At 38.1% G+C, this 22,547-nt stretch overlaps 1 pseudogene; it reads left to right on the top strand.

Moving 5' to 3' along the window:
* Nucleotides 1–2,784: 2,784 nt before the first annotated feature.
* Nucleotides 2,785–22,547, top strand: part of LOC145095742 (uncharacterized) — a 29,847-nt pseudogene continuing 10,084 nt past the window's right edge.

Genomic DNA, 22,547 nt, shown 5'->3' with positions numbered 1-22,547 from the left:
CTTACTCTATTGTACAAAAATGCACCTAGCTAGAAAATATCTATTGAAACGAACTATCCGAGACAGAACAGTTCGCGGAAAGACTGCAAGGAACTAGCTCACGCCAATGGAAAATAATTGTCTCTCAAAAAGTGATTTATGAAAAAACTATTATCACCCGTCGCTTGGCGTGGGTAAACGGCTAGTGTGTGTGTGTGTGTGTGTATATATATATATATATATATATATATATATACACACACACACGACCTATCAATTAATTACATTATAGAAAAAGGAAAAAAAAATGAAATATAGCTTTCTGGTGCGGTGTCTTTACCACGCTACGTGTCAACTAATTACATTATAAAACTAATTGTGAAACTCATGTAATACAATAGTTAATTTAAAAAAAAAGAAAGTTAAATGTAAAGATCAAAATGTTTAAGAACTTTGAATTTATAAGAAAATAAAAATAAAATAATGAATTATTATAATTAAAATATTTTTTATCTTTTAATTTAAATAAATAAACAAAAAAAACTAATGAGCTTTAATTTGAGAATTTAAATTAAAAGGTAAGTTCATTAATGAAATTGATATCCATTTATTACTAAATTTATTGCAATTATTAAATTAAAATATTATGTTAAATTTAATAAAATAGAAAAAATTCATAAAATGAAATCTGGGAAAAAAATTAATTCAAAATAACTATAAAATAACATTTGACAAATTGAATAAGAATGTCAAATGTAAAAATAAAAAAAATAAAAAAATTTAAAAAAATTAAAAAAAAATAAAAAAACTTCTTTTATTAGAATAGATGGAATCTTGAAATTCAATATTATCGGCTTCCTTTAGAATAAAACATACCATTACATTTATGTCCCATTTTGTACATAAATGAAATCGTAAGGAATAGCATATCTGGTAGGTGACAAACACATGTAGTGTAAGATATGTTACTAAACTTCCTGATTGACTTTTTTATCACATATGTTTGTACTTCCTAAAGCATCCTTCCTACTTACATAAAAGTAGTTTTTCGCTTTAATTGTCAAATGTTATCGTGTACATGTGAACGGATAATATAAAATGTTTTCTATTTATTAAAATGTTGGATTTTTGTAAATTTATTTGATGGTGAAATTGAAATTCACATAATTAAACTTTCATTTTAGTTTATTATACTCCCTAATAAATAAATAATCTTTTGCCACATGTCATATTTTAATTGATTTGGTCATATGTCATTTTGTGGCTATTTTCAATTAATTTTTTTCCACATGGCATTTTATGGTTTTTTTTATTTTATTAATTTTCACGTAATATTTAAATGTAATAATTTCAATAAATGTAATAATAAATACATATAATTTAATTAATTAACTTCCATCTAATTTCAAATTTTCTAAATTAAAGTTTCATTAGTTTCATTTGTTTATTTATCTAGATTATTTGTTTAATTTAAAAGAAAAACAAACAATTTAATTTTAATAATTCAATATTTTACTATTCTTTTTCTTATAAATTTGAACTTCTCAAATATTTAGAATTTCATTTTTTTTTTCCTTTAAAATAAACTCAAGTAATACATTGGTCTTACACCTAGTTTGTTTAACAAATAAGTATTTATTGAATGGCATAATTGGTTGAACAAATCAAAACCATAGGTAACATAAAGTATTATCACAATATCCTAAAAAAGCTACGTTAAATGGTGATAAATGTTAAAAATATGGGAATCAGGTAAGGTTTTGAAATCGATAAGTAATTTGGATCTTCTCGTAGGATTGTGTGAAAACTTTTCAAACATAATATTTTAATTCTATGGTTGGGTTACACGAAATCCATATTAAGGGGCAATCCTTCAATGAACAATCTCAAATGAAGACACTGACTCCGAAAATAGATCTGAAGAAGTGGTGAGATGAGGAGAATGTAGAAGGATCAGAGGAAGATGCCATTCGAGGAAGAGGCAAAAGGCTCGGAGGCAGGCGTCATCTGAGGAGGAAGCATAAACAAACAAAGCAGTAGAAGAAGCCGATGAAAGAGCTCTACTTTGGTTTCGACGGGTGTTTTATTATTTACGCAAAAAAGGAAAATACGGAGCATAATGAAGGCACATCCGATGACTATGAGAGAATATTGCCGGAGGTAGAGGGCGATGATTGTGGGTTGTGATCAGTAGTAGGATTTTAACCAAGAGTTTTGATATCATGTAAGATAACAGACTGGTTGATACTCAAAAGATAATTACATAAGAATATATAGAAAATAATTAAACTTAAATGGCTTAAATTCTAAAGGTGTAACGTCCCACTGATAATAACGTAAATTTTTTGCATTTAGATTAATAAATAGTTAATACATATCATTTCCATAAAACCAATGTAATCAAGATTTAGCAAAAACATCATCAAATTAGAGTAAATCACAGATTACGGAAACATGTGGTGTGTGCTTTGTAATCATCTTGAGCTCTTCTAATTGAAAACCAAGGTACCTGAAACATAAATTGAAAACCGTAAGCACAAAGCTTAGGGTTTTCTAGGTCCATCACTCTACTAGGTCAATCATACAATATGGTCGGGCATAATTCATAACTCCAATCCAACGGTCCAAAGCGCGGGTCCCGACAAGTCCCAAACTAAAGTCTCTAAGATTAGGGTTTTCTAAACCCTAATTAGGGTTTCCAACCCAAACACATGCCAAGTAGGTCCAAGGTTAACGTTTTAGGTTAATTAGAGTTTTAATAGGTCGGGCACCACCCATTCCCACCTCGGGCAGTGGTGGTCGACGATGGTTCACGACGGCAGCCACCACCTAATGGCGGTGGTGGTGGTTTTCGAGTTAAAATCCGACCACCAGCTTCCATTACATCAACCAATGCAGAAAAACACTCATATGAATAAAACATCATGCACACAGCCACCTAACACAACGGTTGATAGTGGTAGAGGGCAACATCAATGTGACAGTCGCCATGGTTGGTTGCCATGGTGGTTTCCCATGTTTTCCGTCCAACGGAATACTCACACACACGCCTTCGACTTCCTGAAACAACATACACACCTACACGAAACCTACTGAAACACCCACCAACATAGCCACCCTAGTGGTGGCAGGCGGTGGTCGGAGAATATCAACAAGACGGAACAACCGTATGACAGCGAAGACAACGGTGAGACAGGACAGAAGCAACAAAGAGGGAGAAAGAGGATTGCGTCATCGATGGAGAGAGAGACATAGCGGCCAAATAATTCATTCGTCCGCTCTCCTCACCATCACAGTGTTGGGTTCGCAACCCTCGCCTTTGCCAGGAATGAGAGTAGTGGCGGTGATGCTCGGCGGTCCATGTGTGACTAGGAGTTGGTGACGGCTGGAGTATGGGGGTATAAGGGTGGCGGCTGGAAAATTTAGGGTTAGGGTTTGAGAGGGTATCGGTTAGCAAGAGGGTGGCAGGGAACGGGTTTAAGTCCTGTCACTAGCTCCCAAACTTTATATATATATATATATATATATATATATATATATATATATATATATATATATATATATATATATTACATTTCCGTCCCTCCTTCTCTTATTCTTTTTTAATTCAAGCCCACAATTAACAAAACAACCCCGATCTTTCAGATTCCATTACAATTCAAGTCCAAAGTTACAATTTAACCCCCAATATGCACACCCCGCTAATTAATACGACTTAGGGCTAAATACAATATATATAAAAAAATACGTCTCGGGGTTTTAGGGTTTATTATTTATTCTTTATGTTTCTAACGAAATGTTACAATTCTCCCCCACTTAAATTGGATTTCGTCCTCGAAATCATTCCTTACTATTCCCGACACGCCAAAGAACTTGAGCAATACAACCACAACCCCGAGTACACCCTAACCTTCCCAAGGCAACCCGAACCAACCCTCGCAGGGCTCTACAACCCGAAGATGAATGAATTCCTTGCAACATAATCACGTTTACTCAATTTGAAATTTGAAGTCTCGAGATGGTCTGACTCCCCGACAGACCAACCATACTGAATCATTTTTGTTGAATCCAATCCACCTATCCCCCAACTAACTACCCAACTTCCGATAACTTGAGGTTCCCACTAGAAAAATAATCACCATTCAAGTATCCCTGCAGAACACTTATACTTGACCAAGGCTCAGATATTCCTTCGAGTAGAAGACTCATCCCTGCAACAGTTAGACTCAGACGAGAGTTGCGCAACAAGATCAAATCATCTACTTTGATATTATGCAATCCCAACAGCATGTGACCTAACATCTCCTCCGAATAACAAGGTACTCCACACATAAGTTCAAAATCAATAATACCGCCTCGACTTTTCGTGATGCCCTTCACAAATAGAACCAATCCAAGACGCAATCACAAGAGCTTGATCTACCATCAAAACTGAATCAATTCATTACCCTTGAACCCTTCGATTGATGCCCTCAGCATATAGATACCCTGATCCTTATCCCACGGAACGGAAAATCCTACACAAAACACTCGCGATACCCGACTCGATATCTTACCTAAAAACCGACCTGATACTCAACTCATAACCCGAGATCCATGGATTTGCGCTTTCATTTCACCCCAGACCTTCTGATAACGACAACCCCTTCCTAGATCGGGATATAAAGGTTCCCAAACTAGCGTTGAGAATACCAGTCTCGCACCTGATCCAACCACCAGGTTCCAAAGAGTCCAGATAACAAGGATACCCAACCCAAACATCCCTCTGCACCACTTACTAACCACACACTTAATCCTGAAATCCAAGATCCAACACCTTGACCCAACAGTCTCTACCAGGTCCCACCTGCATTGCCATAAACACACAGGCCTTGCCCATGGGTCCCATCCAAACTATACCACAGATCATCCTCGCCCACGGGTCCCAACCATCTAGGGTTACATAGGCCCAAATCCACCTCGGACCCCAATGGTCCTCAATCTAAAACAAGAAAATATACCTCGAAAATCTTGTCTGTCGTGCCTACGACACGAACCGATCCTCCTCTAAACTCATGACCACCTCATCGATAGGCTACCTCAAGTGGTGAATGTTGCAATCCCATAACAGTCTAACAACACTTCTAACCAACCATGATTACCACCCCTAGTTCATCAAAACCAAACCATCCCAAACCCAAATATCCTGAATCGAACCCGCATTCGACTGGAATCAATAAGGTGTTCAAGTCATGCTTTGAACCCCAAAGCCTTCATCGGACAAGAACATGCAGCGAGGCTCTAACACAAACCTCGAACTGGATCCTTCCACAAACATGCTATACATAACAAGCAGACGTCGACCAGCTGCTGGAAGTTCCCTGAACTCCCACTTACACAACTTCAGTCCAAACGGCCACTTGGGTCGTCTCTCTTCCTGAAAAGGATGCGAAACTTGCCCTGGTTCAACACCCGATCCAACAGCCAAAAATTCTGATCGATTTTCCCCTACTTGGATTCGACGAAGCCCATTCACCTGTTAAATCTGATGGATTCCTGACCCATCAACCTCATATAGCTTGAACCGTCTATAACCTGTGCTAATCAATACTAGCATTCCATTGCTGGTCAGACTCATTGATCACCTAATTCCTGAAATCCTGAAGAATACTCGTGAAACCTTAGCTATTCTGATAATCCAAATCACATTCCGTGATACCATACCAATTCCTTGAAATCTTATGTTGGTGACAAAAACCATAACCCTTGCCATGCTCTGAAGAATATCCACTCTAATTTCCATTCTCAAAGAGTTACTGAACTCTAACCGACTACAGCCCATGCAGATATAAACTACTTTGGCACTTCCGATGACCAATCAACTCATGCATCTGACATCACCATCTACCTGCTACTGCCTATCTCCTAGCAACAGTAGTGCTTGAACACACAAGTTATTCTATAGAAAATTGCCGATCTAATCCTAAAAGATGATAAAACCCCTGAACCCCGACCAAAGATCTTCCAAACAACACCCCTGAATTGATCCCAACAAAAACCAGGATAAACAACGGAACACACTGAAACCCACTCAAAAAGATACGACACTCTGAAGATTCATTGAAGACTCCCGACATGCAGAATGGCGCATCACAATCCTTGGAAATATAATCTAGACAGTAGAAGGTACCATCCCAATATATAACTTACCCAAGCCCAATAAGATTCCAATGCGATACAAATTCCCGATAACAACCCAGAAGAAAACAAAAGATGACATCCCTACAAAAGCACCTGAAGGAATTCTGACCTCCCCCCTGAGGACATTATGCAGAATTCCCATCTTATCCCAACTGGCAAGAGCCAACAATAGGATCCTCCTTCCTATAGGATTCTAGGGATCCACTAGCTTCAGGCTCCAGATGAGTCCCCAACTGCGCTACCACAATCCTGTATCGAAAGGCCCCGAGGTGACCATAAAGGAGCCCCATAATCCTTTCCTTACCAAACACCACCAAGGTCCAATATGAAACACTGTGAGTAATCTCCAATGAGATGAACTCCCACATCCGCGCATCGATCGGCTCAGTATCTGCTCCTTAGCTGGAACCAGAATCTGAATCCCATTCCTAAGTGCTCACCACCATACTGAAACAACATGCACAATATCCGAATATACCTAAGAATCCTCATCCCACAGGCTTCCTAGATTCTCTAAGACTCTCCCCGATTCGAGTATGGATCCTGTGCTTTCAGTAGTACAGCCCCAATACTACCTTCCACACCTATCTATACTTTCCTCAAGAATTCTCCAGAATCCTCTAAGTTGCCCTCTCAAATCCATACTCCAAACACTCGCTAACCAGCACATCTAACACCCACTGGAGCAATCCCCAGACTTTCCTAGGTTCCCGACCTCACCCTGCCATCAGCTGCTGAAGAACTCCCCATAATGTCCATCACCCACCTCATGAATACAATCACATGCAACAAAGCTTAGATAATCCTTCGAGTAACAGACTCATCCCTACAACGGTTTCACTCAGACAATAGTTGCGCAATAGGGTCAAATCTATCACTCTGAGATTATTCAACCTTTATCACATGTGACTTGACATATTCACTTATTAGCTAACTCCCATCACATAAGAGTTCCACAAAGCACAAAGCAAGCAACATTTGTGCAGCAACACTCCAATCCAAAGAATAATCACGAGCATCAAATCCCATATACAACAACTCGAACTAGGAGCTCCAACTCCTGCAACTGATTGACTTACACATACAATCTATACCCAACCTAGCATCCCATGCTTCCTTAGCTACAAGGCATCATATATCAAGCCAACTATCACTGGATAATCAGAACTAGCATGCAAGTCTACAAACTCAAACAACAGGCATACAAGGCATCTCTCATAGAATTCTACCATGAAAAAACTGAGCAGATCGTTAGCCCTAACTAGCTTGTGATTCACGGATTCATAAATCAAATCATATCAGGTAACATGTATGGGTATTTTAGGGGAAACTTACTTGAGCTCAGTCGATTGCATACACCACACCCTTTCTTATCTTAGAAAACTCTTTTCTTGAAAATACTTTTCTTTTGAAAACTTTACCAAATCCTCAGTTTGAGTTCAAACATACCCGAGAGTATGTCCGAATCCATCGAACCAAGGCTCTAATACCATCTTGTAACTTCCCACTGATAATAACGTAAAATTTTTGTTTTTAGATTAATAAATCGTTAATACATATCATTTCCATAAAACCAAGGTAATCAAGATTAAGCAAAACATCATCGAATTAGAGTAAATCATAGAATGTGGAAACATGTAGTATGTGCTCTACAATCATCTGGAGCGCTTCCAATTGAAAACCAAGTTACCTGAAACATAAACTGAAAACCATAAGAACAAAGCTTAATGAATTCCACAAGATACCACATACGAAACATATCAAATAATGGGCCCCGCCTAAAGAGATACGGGCCCCGTCCTCATTCACATAATGGGCCCCTCCCAATGAGATACGGGCCCCGCCCACACTCGCATAACGGGCCCCGCCCACTGAGATATGGGCCCCTCCTACACTCCCATAATGGGCTCCACCTACTGCGATACAGGCCTCTCACACTCTCGCATAACGGGCCCCACCCACTGAGATACGGACCCTATCCATACTCGCATAATGGGCCCCACCCACTGAACATATAACCATATAATCATATAATATTCAAAAACAAACGAAAATCACCAAGATAGCAGCATACTGCACAATCATTGGGCCCTGCCCACATACAAATCATATATGCATAACCTAATACTAACATACAGAATAACCATTGGGCCCTGCCCAACATACATACCAATACATACACATGAAAGAGTCACACGGACAACTGGCATCCTAACATGATAACCATGGCTAGAATTCATGCCTTCGACCCGCTAAACATAGTGAGAGACTCACCTCGCACTGCTGAAGTCCCATGGATAAATATCTGGCTGCTGGCTGACAGATCCTTGAACTGTCAACATCAAAACAACACCCAATTAGCAATTGGGTACCAATGCATAACCATAAATCCATACTTGGGGTAAGAAGACCATTTTACCCCTAACCTAGCTTGGTCCAAGACCAAGGCCCAACTTACACTCCGAAGGCTTAAAAGCCAAATAATTAATCAAGGCCCAATTATGGGCCAATTTTCCAAATTGGGCCCAAACCCCTTATATAGGCCTTACCCTAAAGCCCATCCAAATTTCCTAGTCCATACACTTGTTCTCAAATGGCCCATCAAGAACCCAAACACCTAAGCCCAAAAGAAAGGCCCAACTCGAAGCCCAACACGACTAGGATTTGCACATAAATTCACGATTATGGTTAAGTAAGAACACTTAATCGATTAAGGACTTAATCCATTAAGTCCATCACTCTACTAGGTCAATCATATAATGTGTTCGGGCATAATTCATAACTCCAATCCAACGGTCCAAAAAGTGGGTCCCGCAAGTCCTAAACTAAAGTCTCCAAGATTAGGGTTTTCTAAACCCTTATTAGGGTTTCTAACCCAAGCACATGCCAACAAGGTCCAAGGTTAACTTTTTAGGTTAATTAGAGTTTTAATTGGTCGGGCACCACCCACTGCCTATTGGATTAGGTGTCTAAGCCCATAACTATAATTGGTATGTACTTGACCCGATGCTAGCATGGTCCATTTGGGTTGTAACACTCTGGAACAATTTGATAGGATGGATACTTGAGGAAGAGGATATTGTGATTTATTAATATATTATAAGTATAATATATTAATTCAAAAATCACATTATTTAATTAGTATTGATCAAGAATTAATTTGATATTAATTTAGTGATCGTTGTAGATAACATAGGAAATAATGCGTTACATAATGATTCGTCCAATGTTTTGGATAAAGAATGCTTATGGCATTGTCGTCTTGGACATGTTAACAAGAAGCGCATAGCCCAACTCCAAAAGGATAGAGTGTTGGAGTCATTTGAATTAAGTTTGTATGACAATTGTGAATCTTTTTTGCTTGGAAAGATGACCAAGTCAGCCTTTAATGGTACTTGTGAAAGGGGTGAGGGTTTGTTGGATCTCATACACACCGATGTGTGTGGACCCTTGAGATCCGCCACAAAGGATGCTAACCACTTCCATGTGACTTTTACTGATGATTATAGTAGATATGGGTACATCTACTTAATCAAGCATAAGTCAAAAACCATTAAAAAGTTCAAAGAGTTTAAGCAAGAAGTGGAAAATCAGTTGGGTAGGAAGATGAAGATACTCCGATCCGATCGAGGAGGAGAGTATCTTAGTATCAAGTTCCAAGACTATCTTAAGGAATGTGGAATTGTTTCACAATTGACGCCACCTAGGACACCACAGCTTAATGGTGTGGCTGGTAAGCGGAATAGAACTTTACTAGACATGGTTCGTTCTGTGGTGAGTCGAGCTTCGTTACCTAACTCATTCTGGGGGTATGCCTTAGAGATTGCCGCCTATATCCTTAATCTAGTTCCAACTAAAAAGGTTTTCAAAACACCTCATAAGATGTGGACAGGGAAGGTTCCCTCGTTAGCACACATCAAGGTTTGGGGTTGTGAGGCTTTTGTGAGAAAAGAAACTCATGACAAGCTCGAACCTCCTAGTGAGCATTGTATTTTCATCTGCTACCCACAATTATCCTTTAGATATCTCTTCTATAGACCGAGTGACAATATTGTCTTCGTTGCAAGGAGAGGAGTCCTTCGAGAGAGATAACTCATATGCCAAGAGGACAGTGGGAGGCAAATTGACCATGAAGAGATTCAAGAGTTAAGTAATGAAGGAACCTCAAACACTAGCGCTCAACCCGAGGAGGAAACTCCTGTTGAACTGATTGATGAGTCCATACCTCTCAGGCGATCCAGTAAAGTTAGACAGACACCTGAGTTTTATGGTTTCCATATTACTACTGAAGGTGAAACATTTATCAGTGATAGTACACAGGTAAACTTGGATAAAGCTAACAACTACAAGCAAGCCATGGCAGGCCCCGAGTCTACAAAATGGAAAGATGTGATGGACAGTGAGATTTAGTTCATGTATGACAATCAAGCTTGGAACTTGGTTGAGAATGTATCAGGTCGTAAGACAGTCGGGTGCAAAAGGATCTTCAAGAAGAAGACCGAAATGAATGGGAAAGTACACACTTATAAGGCGCGATTGGTTGCGAAGGGCTTTACTCAAACTCCTGGAGTTCACTATGACGAGACCTTCTCACCAGTAGCGAAGATTAAATCTATAGGGCTTATGCTAGCCATAATTTCATTTCATGATTACGAAATATGGCAAATGGATGTCAAAACCACTTTCTTTAATGAGAAGTTGGCTGAAGATGTTTACATGAATCAACCAGAGGGTTTTGTCAATGCAAAGTACCCTAATAGAGTATGTAAGCTTGAGAAATCCATTTATGGATTGAAACAAACATCTCGCAGATGGAATCTTTGTTCCGATGAGAAAATTAAAGAGTTTGGATTTTCAAGAAGCGAGGATGACTCCTGCGTATATGTCAAAGCTAGTGGGAGTATAGTTTGCTTTCTCGTGTTGTATGTGGATGACATACTACTCATTCGAAATGACATTCCAACCTTGCAGGAGGTTAAGTCCAGGTTTGGGTAGTGTTTCGCTATGAAGGACCTCAGAGAAGCTTCTTACATTCTAGGGATAAGGATATTGAGAAACAGGAGTAAAAGACTAATAGGACTTAGTTAAAGTACCTACTTGGAGAAGGTGTTGAAACGTTTCAGCATGGAGAATTCCAAGAAAGGAGACTTACCAATCTAGAGCAATAATACCAAAATGAGTAAGACTCAGAGTCCCAGTACAGAGGTTGAGATAGCAGAAATGAGTCGAATACCATATGCTTCTATAGTTGGCTCGATCATGTATGCTATGACATGTACTCGCCCTGATTTGACCTTTGCTTTTAGCATGGTCAGCAGATATCAAGGGAACCCTGGTAAGACTCATTGGACTGCGGTAAAGAACATTCTTAATTACATATGGAGGACTAAGGATTGAGTCCTTACCCTCAGTGGGAGTGAGGACTTGAGAGTGACAGGGTACAGTGACGCCATCTTTGAGGCCGACATATATAATTTCCACTTTCAGCCGGGTTGGGCATTTACCCTTAATGGAGGAGCAATAACATGGAAAAGTTCCAAAAAGGAAACTGTGGCTGATTCAACGTGCGAATCAGAGTACATAGCAGTAAGCGAAGCTGTAAAGGAGGCAATATGACTGAAGAACTTCATTGGAGACCTTAGAGTTATACCAGCTGTAAAGGAGCCTGTGGATATTTTCTATGACAATGAAAGTGCAGTTGGCTTAGCCAAGGATCCAAGGGATCATGACAGATCCAGGCACATCAACAGAAAATATCACTTTATAAGACATCAAGTAGAAGAAGGACTACTCATAGTGAAGAGGATATCATCAAAGAAGAACCCATCAGATCCTCTTACAAAGGGACTCAACTGGGATAAGCACTTGCTGCATGCAAGGAGTATTGGGCTGAAAGATGATATTAGTTTTAATTATTAAATAGATATTTAGAAACTTGTAATAACCAAAATGTAATTTACATTTGATGATTGAATAAAAGGAGTTTTATTTATATGTAAAGTTACTATCTTGTGTCAATTATTTACTATTGTTTCATTTTGCATGTTTTGACTTCCAGAATAATAAGATTATTCAAACTATCCATAATCGATCATACTTTGGAAGTAGGTTATATAAGTAGACTGTCATAAATGGGTTTTTAAGATTGTCTAGGGAGTTAGACATTGCAAAGATTTGCGACAACATTCACGAGTACTCTTGAAATAAGATTTGAGTATTGGATCAACCCACACTTATACAAATCACTTCATAGAATTTATCACGAGTGATTGTGAGATGATAATATCGTATAATCTTCAAACCAAGATATATGAGTTTGCAATTATGATTTGGTTGTACATTGACAGTATGAAAACACATCAGTAACTCGATGTCATAAAACGTGCTGTTGTGTATGATTTAACTAATAGTTAGTACAAGCATATAAGTCGAAGTTTATCTGTTCCTTTTATCCTAAGAGGATTAAAAGTGATATCTTGGGCCCCTCAATGATTTTTTTTGACTTATGTGCTGGGACCGGTCAGGACTAAATTGATGTGTTCAATTAAGTTCTATGTCAAACAAATCAGAAATCAGGAAACAAACTGCTGGACAATAAGTATGACTATGTTCCATGTATTTGTCTGCATGATATCTTGAAGAACGGAGGATTATACGATCCCTTATCTAAATGGCACGTCAGGATTCGACAATGGCTTTTAGAGAGCTACGAGTGCTACTCAAATTTTGAAGCTACATTGGCAATTATAGTTATTAGACTTATCCAAGTTGGAGACTGTTGGATTAGGTGTTTAAGCCCATAACTATAATTGGTATGTACTTGACCCGATGATAGTATGGTCCATTTAGGATGTAACACTCTGGAACAATTTGATAGGATGTATACCTGAGGAAGATGTTATTATAACTTATTAATATATTATAAGTATAATATATTAATTAAGAAATCACATTATTTAATTAGTATTGATCAAGAATTAATTTGATATTAATTTTGTGATCAGAAGAAACTAATTAAAGATAAAGGGACTGATTAGGTAAATCAGTGATACATCTAGTTGGACTCATGACTCATGTTGATTAGAGTTGGACTAAACCTATGTAAAAGTACAAGAAGGTTTAGCCTAAAAGACTAATAAATTTGAAGAGTCATTAGGGTTTGCATGGTTGTAATCCTAAGTTATAAAAGAAGTCCCTAACACCCTAAAATCGGCCCCTTATGCACACTAGAGTTGTAGCTAGCCGATTTTGATCTCCCAACCCTCTCTCTCAAGTCCATTCTCTTGTTCTTGGTTTGTTAAAAGACATTTGAGGCATCACACTTGAGGTTTTAGGCTCCTAAAGGTCAAAGACAAGCAAGCTACTACACAAGGTAATCTTCTAACTGTTTTTTTTAGTTAAATGTTACTTTGCATTCTAGTTTAGGCTTTATGCTTTGGAAAACAATGTTGCATGTATAATTAGAGAAAACTTTGATCCAAGGCATTAGGGTTATATGTGCACCATAGGAATGTTAGAGTACATAAAACCCATCACTGCCACCTCGGGCGGTGGTGGTCGACGGTGGTTCATGGCGACAACCACCACCTCAAGACGGTGGTGGTAGTGGTTTTTGATTTAAAATCCAACCACCGGTTTCCATTAGATATGTTGGATTAGGTGTCTAAGCCCATAACTATAATTGATATGTACTTGACCCAATAATTGCATGGTTCATTTGGGTTGTAACACTTTGGAACAATTTGATAGGATGGATACTTGAGGAAGAGGTTATTGTGGTTTATTAATATATTATAAGTATAATATATTAATTGAGAAATCACATTATTTAATTAGTATAGATCAAGAATTAATTTGATATTAATTTAGTGATCAAAAGAAACTAATTGAAGATACAAGGAATGATTAAGTAAATCGGTGATACTTCTAGTTGGACTCATGAATCAGGTTGATTAGAGTTGGACTAAACCTATGTGAAAGTACAAGAAGGTTTAGCCCAAAAGACTAAGAAATATGAAGAGTCATTAGGGTTTGCATGGTTGTAATCCTAAGCTATAAAAGCAGTCGCTAACACCTAAAATCGCCACCCATGCTCACTATAGTAGTGGCTAGCAGATTTTGATCTCCCTAAACTCTCTCACAAGTCCATTCTCTTGTTCTTGGTTTGTTATAAGATATTTGAGGCATCACACTTGAGGTGCTATGCTCCTAAAGGTCAAAGACAAGCAAGCTACTACACAAGGTTATCTTCTAACTGTTTTTTATTATTCAAATGTTACCTTCCATGCTAGTTTAGGCTTTATGATTTGGAAAAAAATGTTGCATGTATAATTAGAGAAAACTTAGATCCAAAGAAGTAGGGTTGTATATGCACCATAGGAATGCTAGAGTATATAAAACCCATCAGTGCTATCAGCGCTTAGGGTGTTTTCTATTATATTGATGCAAATGCGTGATTTTCATAGTTGGAAAAATGACTTTTTTGGCCACTGTCTGATGAACTCGACGAGTCCATATATGGACTCGACGAGTTGGATGAGTTTTGCCCTGAACTCGACGAGTGCAAAGTCTGGCTCGACGAGTTGGCTCATCTGGTGGCAGTTTTTTGATTTTTTGGCCTGTTTTGGATTAGAATCATTACCACAAACTATTTTGGTTCATAAAATTTGATTTTACTAGTATGGTAAATGCTTATCCCCATCCAAAACCCTGAAGGTTACGAAAATTTAACACAATTACTTGATTTTATGAAAAAACTAATTATTAGTAAAATTTGAAACTATCTTGAATATGAACTAGGTCAAATTGGTAAATGATTAATTATATGATAATTGGATTAGTTTAATTTGATCTATGTGTTCTTGAAAAGTTCCATAACTTGTCCTCAAGTTATGGAATATGAAAAGTCTTTATTTATGAAACCATTAACTATTGTAAGTTATAGAATTTAAGAGAACTTGAAAGGTTTCATAACTTGTCCTTAGGTTTGGAATTTGAAAGGTCTCGTTCATGGAACTTTAAAATCCATAAGTTATGGAAATCAAAATTCTTGACAAGTTACAAAACTTGCCCTCAAGTTTGGAACTTGAAGAGACTCATTTATGAAACTTTAATTCCAAACCCTAGAATTTTAAAAGTTTAAAATTCAACCCTTATACTATTATAATATTAAAGTTTAACACTTATATATATATATATATATATATATATATATATATATATATATATATATATAAGACAAGTCAGTCTTACCGTTAGTAGGCCTCATTCACGAAGCCGGTGTATAAGGGGGGTATAAGGTTACTACCTATAAAATGGTGGTTTAATGGGTGTCCACTCTCACCCACCGCTTCCTTGAATGGTGAAGGGTCGTTAGCCGAATGGGTAGGATAGGAAATTAATTCTCATTAATAAGTATAATGATTATTATTAAAGTAACTAAACTTTTATAAATTCCCAATCTTAGTTACTTCAGGAAAAATGTGAAAATGGTGCTATTCCATGAAATTGCAATTTGCACCTTGTTAAGTCATTTGTGGAGCGTGTTTGGCTAACCGGAACACTAATTTGGGATGACAATGTGTGGCAAAGGGTAGGTTGATGTTAATCATGGATCAATGGAGCGTGTGTTGTTAACCGACACATTGACTAGATGATTTGTAACATTAAGTGTACCAAGCTAATTTGCATGGTTATTCACACCTTGTTTGTGATCCTTGGAATCCCGGTCACAGACTTGAAGGGCATAATCGAGATTTAAATATGTCATTGAAAAGTTCAATGAATCTCAAAATAATCTAGGAATTTCAATTCATTTAAAACTTAAAAATCTATTTCGTTTTTCATGGTGGAAATTGGTAAGTCGTCATTTACCTGCCTTCAAATATTTTGCAATTGGATTACAGCATCCCTCTTCTAAATTGTAAAATAATGTGTTGGGTCCTAGCCTTAATACTTGATTTCGGTGCTATATTAAGGATCACTATCAAATCTAAACTTTGTCTTTCTTTTTAGATGTCTTCCAACACTGCTTCAAACCCAAACCCTTCAGGCTCTTTATCCCTCATGAACCTATGTGGGAGGGTCATATTTGATGGATCAAACTTCAATGCTTGGATTCGAAACATCAGAATGGTCGTTTGCTATGAGGACAAAGAATATGTCCTAGATAAAGAGCTTAAGGAAATTTATGATTCTAGTGCTACTCCCGAATAGATTGTTGAATACAAGGACCATGGGAGGGACGCGGCCAAAGTGTCATGTATTATGATTGCTACCATGACTGCTGAGCTTCAGAAGTCCTACAAGGAATTTTGGCCTTATGAAATGCACCAAGACTTGATGGAAAGGTACCATCAAAGTGCAAGGTAGGAAAGGTACAAAATCATAGCCTCCATGATTACTACCAAAATGAAGGATGGAGAGTCTATCACGACACACTTGCAAAGGATGCAAAGGTTTGTGGACCGCTTGCTAAAGCTGAATGTCAATTTTGATGAAGAATTGGAAATTGACATTATCCTAAACTCTTTACCTCTTTGTTATGATCAGTTTCGTATGACCTATCATATGAACAAGGAGGAGGTGACTCTAAGCAAGCTTCAAGGCCTTTCAAGGACTGCTGAAAGTATTCTTAAAGGAAAATATGTTGTTTTTACTCCTACTGCTACTGCGCTTGTCTTGGCAATTGGACATGGGAAGGGAAAGAAGAGGAAAGATTCATCAAAGAGCCACAAGGGAAAGTCCCATGTTGGATCCTCTTCTAGTGGGTCCAAAGGTGGTCCTGCTACACCCTCCTCAAATCCTAAGGAAGCAGAGTGCTTCCATTGTCATAAAAAAGGGAACTAGACATGAAGTTGCCTCAAATACTTGCAGGACAAAGGATGGGAAGATCAAACCCTCCTTCGTAGGTATTTATACTATTATGTTTAACAAGTCGTCACATGCTAATTCTTGTGTCCTTGATACATGATGTCATTTTCACATTTGTTCTGATTTGCAACAACTAAAAGGAAGTAGGGACGCGGAGCACAGGAAGATGAACTTGATCATGGGGAGTAGGAAAAAGTCGTCTGTCACCAAGATTGGAGTTTATACTTTATTGCATAATACTGGGTTAAATTTAGATTTGAATAATTGTTGTTACTAATCAGATATGGCGAGAAATATTATTTCCTATCATAGTTTGTATAAACAATGTTTTACATTTTCTTTTAATAATGAAATTGGTAGTATTAATGCTTATTATAATGGTGTATTTGTTGGGTTATGAGCAAAACATCAATCCTATGGTGCAGATGCAAACCCAAAAGCTTTGGATCTAGGTTTTTCTATTTGTACATACAATAATCATCCAAATCTATCAAACCCTAATCTAGCATACAACCAAATGAAATTAACATCTAATAAACAAGTTAGAAAGTTACCTTTGATGGCTGGTTGTTGAGCCTAAGCTTTTGAGAACCTAGCACCTCAATTATGATGCCTCTAATGAATCATAAACACTAAAGCAATTGGATGATCTAGGAGAGAGAGGGGAAGACTCAAAATCGGCTCTTGGAATCCTTCTAGGGTTTCTGGTAGCCAAATTCTAGTGCCCAAGGGTTCCTTATATAGCTGCGGAGTTAGGGTTTCAGTCAAAGGCATAATCCGATTGCTTAAGCTCAAAGCAGCCCACAATATCCTTCTAGAATCCCTAGCTTGGACGATTTCTACATGGGCTCCCCTATAAAATCATCCATCCCTTTCCTAAGGGATCCACAGCCCATATTGCAACTATCTTATAATTGCAATATCAGTCGCCCAAGTTTAATTAATATCTTTTGACCACAAAATTAATTCTAAATTAATTCTTGACCAATATTAATTAATATGATTTCTCCTTTATTATATTATTCATATAATATATTAATAAATCATAATAACCTCTTTCTCCATTATTCATCCAGTCACGTGGCTCCGGTGAAGGCAACCCAAAAGGACCATGCTACAACCGGGTCAGGTACGTACCACATATAGTTATAGCTTAGACACCTAATCCAACAGTCTCTCACTTGGATAAGTCTAATAACTATAAATGAAAGTATGACTTCAAAAAATCCGATTAGTAATTGTAGCTCTCAATAGCCGTTGTCGAACTCTGACACGTCCTTTAGATAAGGGATCGTATAGTCCTCCGTTCTCATGATATCGTGTGGACAATTACACGGAACATAGTCATACTTATTATCCAACAGTTTGTTTCTCGATCTATAATTTGTCTGACATAGAACTTAATTGAACACATCAGTTCAGTCCTAACCGGGCCCAACACATAGGTCAAAACAAAATCATGGAGGGGCCCAAGATATCGCTTTTAGCCTTGTAGGATAAAAGGAAGAGATAAACTTTGACTTATATGCTTGTACTATTTACTCATCAAATCGTACACAATAATACGTTTTATAACATCAAGTTACTGATGCGTTTGCGCATTATCAATGCACAACCGAATCATAAACAACAACTCATATATCTAGGTTTAAAGACTATATGATATTATCATCTCACAATCACTCATGATTAAATTCCATGAGGTGATTCATGTGAGTGCGGGTTTAATCCAATACTCAAGTCATATTTCAAAAGCACTTATGAACGTTGTAGCAAACTTTTTCTATGTCTAAACACTTAGACAATCTACAATCCAAATCATGACAGTCTTCTTTCATACTTACTTCCAACATATGATCGGCTATGGATGGTTTAAATAATCTTATTATTTAGAAAGTCAAAACATGCAAAGTGAAACAATAGTAAATAATTGACACAAGACAGTAACACTACTTATAAATAAAACACCTTTATTTAATCATCAAAATGTCAATTACAATTTATCTATTACAAGTTTCTAAGGATATCTAATCACTAAAACTAATATCGACCTTCAGCCCAATGCTCCTAGCGTGTTGCACATGCTTAACTCTACTTAGTCCCTTCGTAAAGGGTTCTGTTGGGTTCTCTTCTGACGATACCCTCTTTACCATGAGGAGTCCCTCTTTTACCCGATGTATAATGAAATGATATTTCCTATCGATATGCCTGGATCTGCCATGAACCCTCGGTTCCTTGGTTAAGGCAATTGCACCTTCGTTATCGTATAAAATCTACATTGGCTCCTTTATGTCCGGTACAACTCCAAGGTATTTGATGAAGTTCTTTAGCCATATTGCCTCTTTTGACGCTTTGCTTGATGCTTTGTACTTTGATTCGCACATTGAATCAGCTACGGTCTCCTGCTTGGAACTTTTCCATGTCACTACTACTCCAATCAGGGTAAAGACCCAGCCCAACTGCGAGCGGAAATTATCCCGATTAGTCTGAAAACTAGCGTCACTATACCCTCGTACTCTCAAGTAATCACTCCCACTGAGGATAAGAAACCATGCCTTAGTCCTCAGAAGGTACTTAAGAATATTCGTTACTGCGGTCCAATGTGTTTTGCCAGGGTTCCCTTGATATCTGCTGACCATGCTCAAAGCGAAGGCCACATCAGGGCGAGTACATGTCATAGCATACATGATTAAGCCAACTGCAGAAGCATATGGTACTCTGTTCATCTCTGCTATCTCGGCATCGGTACTCAAGCTTTGAGTCTTACTCAACTTGGTATTGCTTCGGATTGGTAACTCCCCTTTCTTGGAATTCTCCATGTTGAAATGTTTTAACACTTTATCCAAGTAAGTACTTTGACTAAGTCCTATCAGTCATTGACTCCTATTTCTCAAAATCCTTATCCCAAGAATATAAGCAACTTCTCCGAGGTCCTTCATAGCGAAGCACTTCCAAAGCCAAGACTTAACCTCCTGTAAGGTTGGGACGTTGTTTCCTATAAGCAGTATGTCATCCACATACAATACGAGAAAGCTAACTATACTCCCACTGGCTTTGACATATACACAGGAATCATCCTTGCTTTTCAAAAAACCAAACTCTTTGAATTTCTCATCAAAACAAAGATTCCGTCTGTGAGATGCTTGTTTCAATCCATAAATGGATTTCTCAAGCTTACACAGTCTATTAGGGTGCTTTGCATTGACAAAACCCTCTGGCTGACTCATGTAAACATCTTCAGCCAACTTCCCATTAAGGAAAGTGGTTTTAACATACATTTTCCATATTTCATAGTCATGAAATGCAGTTATGGCTAGCATAACCCATATAGATTTAATCTTCACAACTGGTGATAATGTCTCATCATAGTCAACTCCAGGAGTTTGAGTAAAGCCCTTTGCAACCAATCGCGCCTTATATGTGTGTACTTTCCCATCTATGTCGGTCTTCTTCTTGAAGATCCATTTGCACCCGACCGTCTTATGACCTGGCACATTGTCAACCAGTTCCAAACTTGATTGTCATACATGGACTGAATCTCGTTATCCATAGCCTCTTTCCATTTTGCAGACTCTGAGCCTGCTATGGCTTCCTTGTATGTGTTAGGCTCTCCCAAATTTATCAGTGTAATATCAATAATAAACGTATCATCCTCAATAGTTATATGGAAACCATATAATACGGGTGGAACGCTAACTCTACTATAACATCTAAGAGGTAAGGACTCGTCAATCGGTTCAACGGGGGTTTCCTCCTCGTGTTGAGCGCCAGTGTTAGTTAGAGGTTCCTTCATCATTTGATTCTTGAAGCTCTTCAAGATCAATTTGCCTCCCACTGTCCTCTTGGCATACGAGTTCTCGCTCTCAGAAAACCACTCTCCTCGTAACGAAGACAACATTGTCACTCGGTTTATATAAGAGATATCCAAAGGACTTCTGTGGATAGCCGATGAAAATACACCACTCACTATGAGACTCGAGCCGGTTGTGAGTCTCTCGTCTTATGAAAGCCTTGCAACCCCAAACCTTGATATGTGCTAACAAGGAGACTTTCCATGTCCACATCTCGTGATGTGTTTTGGCAATCTTCTTAGTCGTTACTAGATTAAGGATATGGGCGGCAGTCTCTATGGCATACCCCTAGAATGAGATAAGTAACGAAGCTTGACTCATCATGGAACGAACCATGTCTAACAAGGTTCGATTGCACATCTCAGCCACACCATTCAACTGCGGTGTCCTAGGTGGCATCAATTGTGAAACAATTTCACATTCCTTGAGGTAGTCGTAGAATTCAATACTAAGGTACTCACCTCCTCGATCGGATCGTAGAATTTTAATTTTCCTGCCCATCTGATTGTCCACTTCCTGCTTAAACTCTTTGAACTTTTCAAAGGTTTCTGACTTGTTCTTGATTAAGTAGATATACCCATATCTTCTATAATCATTGGTAAAAGTCACATAGAAGCGGTTCACATCCCTTGTGGTGGATTTAAAGGGCTCACATACATCGGTATGTATGAGATCCAATAAACCCTCATCCCTTTCACAAGTACCAATGGAGGGTGACTTGGTCATCTTTCCAAGTAAACAAGATTCGCACGTGTCATCATCCCTAAGGCTAAATGACTCCAACACTCCATCCTTTTGGAGTTAGGCTATACGCTTCTTGTTGACATGTCCAAGACGACAATGCCACAAGCATGCTTTATCCAAACTATTGGAAGAATCGTTATGAAACACATCATTTCCTAAGTTGTCTACAACCACACAGCTTCATAAATACCATTTACAAGGCAATGCTTCAAAATAGAAAGTACAATTAAAGAAAGAATTAATAAAACCATTTTCATTATTAAACGAAAATCTAAAGCCTTGTTTATACAAACCATGAAAAGAAATAATGTTTAGTGTCAGTTCTGACGAGTAGCAACAATTTTTCAAATCTAAACCTAACCCATTACTAAGCACTAAAGAGTAAACTCCAATCTTGGTGACAGGTGACGCTTTCCTATTACCCATTATCAAGTTTATCTTCCCATGCTCCACATCCCTACTTCTTCTCAGACCCTGACGATCAGAACAAATGTGAAAACCACATCTTGTATCGAGGACCAAGACATAGCATGTGATGAGTTATTAGATTGAATAGTATAAATACCTACGAAGGAGGGCTTTATCTTCCCATCCTTGATATCTTGCAGATACTTCGGGCAGCTTCGTTTCCAATGCCCTTTGTCGTGGAAGTAGAAGCACTCTACATCCTTCAGGTTGGAAGAGGGAGCAGTAGGACCAGATTTGGTTCCACTAGAAGAGGTACCATCATGAGACTTTCCCTTGTGGCTCTTAGAAGGAGCCTTGCTCTTATTTCCTTTTCCTTGCCCAATAGCCAAGACGGAGGTAGCAGTAGTAGGAATAGATGCAATATATTTGCCTTTAAGACTACTCTCAGTAGTCCTTAGCAGGCCTCGAAGCTTGCTTAGAGTGACCTCCTCCTTGTTCATGTGGTAGGTCATA

This window comes from Lactuca serriola, chromosome 3, assembly GCF_051521515.1.
Source record: "Lactuca serriola cultivar US96UC23 chromosome 3, Lser_US96UC23_V15, whole genome shotgun sequence".
Classification (NCBI taxonomy): Eukaryota; Viridiplantae; Streptophyta; class Magnoliopsida; order Asterales; family Asteraceae; genus Lactuca; species Lactuca serriola.
Note: the sequence above shows the minus strand (reverse complement) of the source record. Positions and strands in the feature narration are given on the sequence as shown.